The 8,435-nt window shown below is 38.6% G+C and overlaps 1 non-coding gene across 1 annotated transcript; it reads right to left on the bottom strand.

Annotated features, from left to right (window-relative positions):
* Positions 1-356: 356 nt before the first annotated feature.
* LOC112724618 (small nucleolar RNA R71) lies at positions 357-464 on the bottom strand. The gene has a single exon (XR_003163773.1). It is a non-coding gene; the product is annotated as a small nucleolar RNA R71 (small nucleolar RNA).
* Between the last annotated feature and the right edge of the window lie 7,971 nt (positions 465-8,435).

The raw sequence follows: 8,435 nt of genomic DNA, 5'->3' as shown, positions 1-8,435 counted from the left end.
GTGACTTTACTGCACCTAATTCCAATTTACATGGAAGAAGCATCTCCATTCCTGCCATTGGAGCAAACAACTTTGAGCTGAAACCTCAATTAGTTTCTCTGATGCAGCAGAACTGCAAGTTTCATGGACTTCCATCTGAAGATCCTTTTCAGTTCTTAACTGAATTCTTGCAGATATGTGATACTGTTAAGACTAATGGAGTAGATCCTGAAGTCTACAGGCTCATGCTTTTCCCTTTTGCTGTAAGAGACAGAGCTAGATTATGGTTGGATTCTCAACCTAAAGACAGCCTGAACTCTTGGGATAAGCTGGTCACGGCTTTCTTAGCCAAGTACTTTCCTCCTCAAAAGCTGAGCAAGCTTAGAGCTGATGTTCAAACCTTCAGACAGAAAGAAGGTGAATCCCTCTATGAAGCTTGGGAAAGATACAAACAGTTGACCAAAAAGTGTCCTTCTGACATGCTTTCAGAATGGACCATCCTAGATATATTCTATGATGGTTTATCTGAGCTATCAAAGATGTCACTGGACACTTCTGCAGGTGGATCCATTCACCTAAAGAAAACGCCTGCAGAAGCTCAAGAACTCATTGACATGGTTGCTAATAACCAGTTCATGTACACTTCTGAAAGGAATCCTGTAAGCAATGGGACGCCTATGAAGAAGGGAGTTCTTGAGGTTGATACTCTGAATGCCATATTGGCTCAGAATAAAATATTGACTCAGCAAGTCAATATGATTTCTCAGAGTCTGCATGGAATGCAAGCTGCATCCAACAGTACTCAAGAGGCATCTTCTGAAGAAGAAGCTTATGATCCTGAGAACCCTGCAATAGCAGAGGTAAATTACTTAGGTGAACCTTATGGAAACACCTATAACTCATCATGGAGAAATCATCCAAATTTCTCATGGAAGGATCAAAAGCCCCAACAAGGCTTTAATAATGGTGGAAGAAACAGGTTTAGCAATAGCAAGTCTTTTCCATCATCAACTCAGCAACGGACAGAGAACTCTGAACAAAATGCTTCTAAATTAGCAAATCTAGTCTCTGATCTATCTAAGGCCACTGTAAGTTTCATGAATGAAACAAGGTCTTCCATTAGAAATCTGGAAGCACAAGTGGGCCAGCTGAGTAAAAGGATCACTGAAATCCCTCCTAGTACTCTCCCAAGCAATACAGAAGAGAACCCAAAAGGAGAGTGCAAGGCCATTGACATAAGCGCCATGGCCGAACCTGTGAGGAGAGGAGAGGACGTGAATCCCAAGGAGGAAGACCTCCTGGGACGTCCAGTGATCAACAAGGAGCTTCCCTCTGGGGAATCAAAGGACTCTGAGGCTCATCTATAGACCATAGAGATTCCATTGAACCTCCTTATGCCCTTCATGAGCTCTGATGAGTATTCCTCTTCTGAAGAGAATGAGGATGTTACTGAAGAGCAAACTGCCAAGTTTCTTGGTGCAATCATGAAGCTGAATGCCAAATTGTTTGGCATTGATGCTTGGGAAGTTGAACCTCCCTTGTTCATCAATGAACTAAGTGATCTGGATCAACTGACATTGCCTCAGAAGAGACAGGATCCTGGAAAGTTCATAATACCCTGTACCATAGGCACCATGATCTTTAAGGCTCTGTGTGACCTTGGTTCAGGAATAAACCTCATGCCCCTCTCTGTAATAGAGAAACTGGGAATCTATGGGGTGCAAGCTGCTAAAATCTCACTAGAGATGGCAGACAGCTCAAGAAGACAGGCTTATGGACAAGTAGAAGATGTATTAGTAAAGGTTGAGGGCCTTTACATACCTACTGATTTCATAGTCCTGGATACTGGAAAGGCAGAGGATGAATCCATCATCCTAGGAAGACCTTTCCTGGCCACAGCAAGAGCTGTGATTGATGTTGACAGAGGTGAAATAGTCCTTCAATGGAATGAGAACTCCCTTGTATTCAAAACTCAAGGATCTCCCTCTGCAACCATGGAGAGGAAGCTTGAAAAGCTTCTCTCAAAGCAGAGTCAACCAGAGCCCCCACGGTCAAACTCTAAGTTTGGTGTTAGGAGGCCATAACCAAACTCTAAGTTTGGTGTTGAACTCCCATATCCAAACTCTAAGTTTGGTGTTGGAGAGTTTCAACAAAGCTCTGCACATCTGTGAGGCTCCATGAGAGCCCACTGTCAAGCTATTGACATTAAAGAAGCGCTTGTTGGGAGGCAACCCAATGTTTATCTAATTCTTATTTTTATTGTTTTTCATGTTTTCTTAGGTTCATGATCATGTGGAGTCACAAAATAAATATAAAAATTAAAAATGGAATCAAAAACAGCAGAAGAAAAATCACACCCTGGAGGAGCATCTGTCTGGCGTTCAAACGCCAGAACAGAGCATAGTTCTGGCGCTGAACGCCCAGAATGGGGGCATCCTGGCGCTGAACGCCCAGAACAAGCATGGTTCTGGCGTTCAATGCCAGAAAAGGCAGCAAGGGGGCGTTGAACGCCCAAAATAGGCACCAACCTGGTGCTGAACGCCCAGAGTTGTGTGCAAGGGCATTTTACATGCCTAAATTGGTGCAGGGATGTAAATGCCTTGACACCTCAGGATCTGTGGACCCCACAGTATCCCCACCTACCTCATCATCTCTCTTCCCATTCATGATCATCCCCTCTACTTTCCATTTACCACTCACATCCATACACCCACTACCTTCAAAATTCAACATCTCTCTCCCACCCAATCCCACCCATATGGCCGAATACACATTCCCATCCATCTCCTCCATATATCCTTCTTATTCTTCTTTTCTTTCTTCTTTTGCTCGAGGGCGAGCAACATTCTAAGTTTGGTGTGGTAAAAGCATAGCTTTTTTTTTTTTCATAACCATTGATGGCACCTAAGGCCAGAGAAACCTCTAGAAAGAGGAAAGGGAAGACAAAAGCTTCCATCAAGGGTTTATAGCTCAGTGGTAGAACATTTGACTGCAAATCAAGAGATCCCTGAGATACCTCAGGGGATACATTTTCTTCCACACAATTATTGGAAGCAACTAAGGGTGGAACATCAAGAGCACTCCATCATCCTTCATGAAATCAAAGAAGATCTAAAAGCAATGAAGGAGGAGCAGCAAAGACAAGGAAGAGACATAGAAGAGCTCAAGGACATCACTAAGGTGGATTCATTCCTTGTTCTTATTTTCTCTGTTTTTCGTTTTCTATGATATGTGCTTATCTATGTTTGTGCCTCCATTACATGATCATTAGTAGTTAGTAACTTTGTCTTAAAGATATGAATGTCCTATGAATCCATCACCTCTCTTAAATGAAAAATGTTTTAATTCAAAAGAACAAGAATTACATGAGTTTCGAATTTATCCTTGAACTTAGTTTAATTATATTGATGTGGTGACAATGCTTCTTGTTTTCTGAATGTATGCTTGAACAGTGCATATGTCTTATGAAGTTGTTGTTTAAGAATGTTAAATATGTTGGCTCTTGAAAGAATGATGACTAGGAGACATGTTATTTGATAATCTGAAAAATCATAAAAATGATTCTTGAAGCAAGAAAAAGCAGCAAAGAACAAAGCTTGCAGAAAAAAAAAAGGCGAAAAAAAATAGAAAAAAAAAAAGAAGAAAGAAAAAGAAAAAGCAAGCAGAAAAAGCCAATAACCCTTAAAACCAAAAGGCAAGGGCAAATAAAAAAGGATCCCAAGGCTTTGAGCATCAGTGGATAGGAGGGCCTAAAGGAATAAAATCCTGGTCTAAGCGGCTAAACCAAGCTGTCCCTAATCATGTGCTTGTGGCGTGTAGGTGTCAAGTGAAAACTTGAGACTGAGCGGTTAAAGTCAAGGTCCAAAGCAAAAAAAGAGTGTGCTTAAGAACCCTGGACACCTCTAATTGGGGACTTTAGCAAAGCTGAGTCACAATCTGAAAAGGTTCACCCAATTATGTGTCTGTGGCATTTATGTATCCGGTGGTAATACTGGAAAACAAAGTGCTTAGGGCCACGGCCAAGACTCATAAAATAGCTGTGTTCAAGAATCATCATACTGAACTAGGAGAATCAATAACACTATCTGAACTCTGAGTTCCTATAGATGCCAATCATTCTGAACCTCAATGGATAAAGTGAGATGCCAAAACTATTCAAGAGGCAAAAAGCTATAAGTCCCGCTCATATGATTGAAGCTCTGTTTCATTGATAGTTTGGACTTTATAGTATATTCTATTCTTTTTATCCTATTTTAATTTTCAGTTGCTTGGGGACAAGCAACAATTTAAGTTTGGTGTTGTGATGAGCGGATAATTTATACACTTTTTGACATTGTTTGTAGTATGTTTTTAGTAGGATCTAGTTACTTTTAGGGATGTTTTCATTAGTTTTTATGTTAAATTCACAATTCTGGACTTTACTATGAGTTTGTGTGTTTTTCTGTGATTTCAGGTATTTTCTGGCTGAAATTGAGGGACTTGAGCAGAAATCAGATTCAGAGGTTGAAAAAGGACTGCTGATGCTGTTGGATTCTGACCTCCCTGCACTCAAAGTGGATTTTCTGGAGCTACAGAACTCGAAATGGCGCGCTTCCAATTGAGTTGGAAAGTAGACATCCAGGGCTTTCCAGCAATATATAATAGTCCATACTTTGGCCAAGAATTGACGACGTAAACTGGCGTTCAACGCCAGCCTTCTGCCCAAATCTGGCATCCAGCGCTAGAAAAGGATCCAAAACCAGAGTTGAACGCCCAAACTGACACAGAAACTGGCGTTCAACTCCACAAATGGCCTCTGCACGTGTAACACTCAAGCCCAAGCCCAAGCACACACCAAGTGGGCCCCAGAAGTGGATTTATGCATCAATTACTTACTCATGTAAACCCTAGTGATTAGTTTATTATAAATAGGACCTCTTACTATTGTATTAGGCATCTTTGGATTACCTTATGATCCTTTGATCACGTTTTAGGGGGCTGGCCATCTCGGCCATGCCTGGACCTTCACTTATGTATTTTTAACGGTAGAGTTTCTACACTCCATAGATTAAGGTGTGGAGCTCTGCTGTTCCTCAAAGATTAATGCAAAGTACTACTGTTTTCTATTCAATTCTTCTTATTTCGCTTCTAAGATATCCATTCGCACCCAAGAACGTGATGAAGGTGATGATTATGTGTGACGCTCATCATCCTTCTCCCTTATGAACGCGTGCCTGACAAACACTTCCGTTCTACATGAATTAAGCTAGAATGAATATCTCTTAGATCTCCTAACCAGAATCTTTGTGGCGTAAGCTAGAATGATGGTGGCATTCAAGAGAATCCGGAAGGTCTAAACCTTGTCTGTGGTATTCCGAGTAGGATTCAATGATTGAATGACTGTGACGAGCTCCTAACTCGCGATTGCAGGGCGTTAGTGACAGACGCAAAAGGATAGTAAATCCTATTCCAGCATGATCGAGAACCGACAGATGAATAGCCGTGCCGTGACAGGGTGCGTGAGCATATTATTCACTAAGAGGATAAGATGAAGCCATTGACAAGGGTGATGCCTCCAGACGATTAGCCGTGCCGTGACAGGGCATTGGATCATTTTCCCGTGAGATGACCGAAAGTAGCCATTGACAGTGGTGATGTATCACATAAAGCCAGCCATGGAAAGGAGTAAGACTGATTGGATGAAGATAGCAGGAAAGCAGAGGTTCAGAGGAACGAAAAGCATCTCCATTCGCTTATCTAAAATTCCTACCAATGATTTACATAAGTATCTCTATCCCTATTCTATTATTTATTATTCGAAAACACCATTATCACTTTATATCCGCCTGACTGAGATTTACAAGGTGACCATAGCTTGCTTCATACCAACAATCTCCGTGGGATTCGACCCTTACTCACGTAAGGTATTACTTGGACGACCCAGTGCACTTGCTGGTTAGTTGTATCGAAGTTGTGACAAATCATGAATTGAGATTAGAGCACCAAGCCTTTGAAGCCATGGATATGTATCACAATTTCGTGCACCAGCTAGCTTTTTATCAACTAGTTTGGTAAGTTAGTTAGGACTTATGGATTAAAGTCGATTATGCTTGCTTGACTTACTCCTCGATGGTTGGGGTTGACTAGGCAAGATTGACTCATCATAATTACCACAGTTGTGGTTATGGCGATGATAGGATTCCTTGGATCCTCATTCCCAAGTCAAAGCTCTTTATTGCATTTATAGCATGTTCACTAGTTTTGATCTTGCTTTCTCTTTACTTGCATTAATTCACAATTTTTCTCATTTCTTAGTTCTTTTATTTCTTGGTTCTTTTAATATTTTGTTCTTTGATTGCAAAACCCCTTTTGTCCCCTTAACAACCGAAAGAGAAACACTTCGATTGCATCCTAGGGAGAATGACCCGAGGTTTAACTACTCTCGGTTATTTTAATTTGAATTTAACATTTGATCTTGAGAGTTCATTGTTGGTTTAGACTATACTACTAATGAATTGATTCTTGATTCTAAACCGGCCAAAACTCTCTTATCACTCCTCTTCGTGCCGAGCAGTTTTAGAGACGTGTGTTGGTCCTGACTGATGCTCGGTTTCTCCTGTCAGTTCTTGCCGATCGTTGTTGTTTTCGATCCGGGTGTTATTCAAGTTGGTAATTTGATTTGCCATTCTTTGGTTCTCTTCGGCCATGCGCTGGTTGGCTTGTCGCAACTCGGTCACCATCTGAAGGAGTTCGGATGGTGTGGGTGGAAGTTGTTCAGCCATGACTTCAAACGAGAACCTCGAAGCTGATGATATATGGAAGGGATTATATTCTCGGCCCAACGGTGGGAGCCAATTGTTCTTGTATGGATACCTGAAGGGAGAGCTCGGTCCCTGGGAGTCGATGTCGAGTTGTTATCTTCAGTGACGACCTTTAAACTTTTGTGCAAGTCCGAGCTTTTCTCTAAGAAGATGTCCAATTGCGCTAGGCGTGAGCAAGGAACAAGGGGAGAGTGTACCTACAAAGGCACTCCGAAACTTAAGTCGGTATTGAAAATTCAAATGTATCCTTGAGGGATAGAAGACTATACCTTTTATGGGTGAAGATAGGTCAGTTACATTTGTGTTTTAGTGTTTGAATTGAAGAGTAATAATTGGGTGATAAAATTCCATAGAACGTTTCTGTTTTAAGGTGTTCGTTGATATTATTTCGAACTGCCGAATTATAACGTTGGCTTGCTGAAAAATAAATGTATAATGCTGAATTATGATAGTTAATGCCGAATTATGATGCTGGATTTGTAACGACTGGATCAATTTGTTTCCTATAAATAAAGAATACTCTTTCACTATCCCAAAAAAAAAAAAAAGAATACTCTTGCAAAATAACGTGAGATAGTCGTGTTGTTAACTCGGTCATTCGCTTTATCATGGAAAAAAAATTATTTAAACATCTTTTAAACAAAGAAGCCTAATCCAATTGCTACTTGGTTTCCTTAAAAACATTTAAATTCGGGTTTCAAATTTCAAACCTAATGAAGTAATAATCATGCCAGCATAAAGACATTGAATAATTGTTGGTAGAGTCAAGCTACTTTATTGGTTCAATAAGGTCGGATTGTGTTAGGGTAAATTCCAAGTAATAAAAATCAAAATATTTTAGTGATGGAATTCTACAATCACTACTCGATGACGTCCAACAACTTTTTTTTGGAACTGTTTTGAGGGCAAAGAGGAGTTATCTCATGGGATAATCATTTCAAAAGCCATTACATGTATCCAATTTTGTAGTTATCACTCTGATTTTCTTTTTTCATTTTTAGTGTTTTATACTTTCGAAAATTTGTTAAGAAACGACTAAAATAACTATGTTATATATATATATAATATAACGATAATCTAGATGTACATAAATTCATAGTAGTATTCATAAAATATTTTTGAAATTGGACATAGTGAAAATATCAGAATTTTTGTTTTTACTATTTTCAGTTTGTTTAAAGAATTTTGAAAATAAAAATTATTGAAAAAAAATAAAAACCAACGAGGTCCTACGATTTTTTTTTTATTTTGTTATCTAAAATCTATAACTTAGTTGTGCCAATAAAAAATTTGGTTTTAGATAAACAGAAATCTAACACATCAGTCCTCGTATCTCATATTTAGATATACAAAAATATTATAAACATACTCAAAATCAGTGACCAAATTAATCGTTATGTATTTATATAAATACATATTTTTTATAACAAAAAATTGTCTTGTCAAAATTAATTTATAATTTATTTTAAAAATACATAAAAAAAATTGTACATAAATAATCAAATTTAAGATAAATATACTGAAAATATTAAAAATTAAAATTTATTAATTTAAAATAATTATATATAAATAATTTGAAAGAACTGTTTCGAAAGTTTTAAACTTTTTTTAAGAATTATTTTAAAATTTTTTAAAATTTTTTAGAGACATTTTATA

This window comes from Arachis hypogaea, chromosome 11 (assembly GCF_003086295.3).
Source record: "Arachis hypogaea cultivar Tifrunner chromosome 11, arahy.Tifrunner.gnm2.J5K5, whole genome shotgun sequence".
In the NCBI taxonomy this organism is placed as follows: domain Eukaryota; kingdom Viridiplantae; phylum Streptophyta; class Magnoliopsida; order Fabales; family Fabaceae; genus Arachis; species Arachis hypogaea.
This window is presented reverse-complemented; position numbering and strand designations above follow the sequence as displayed.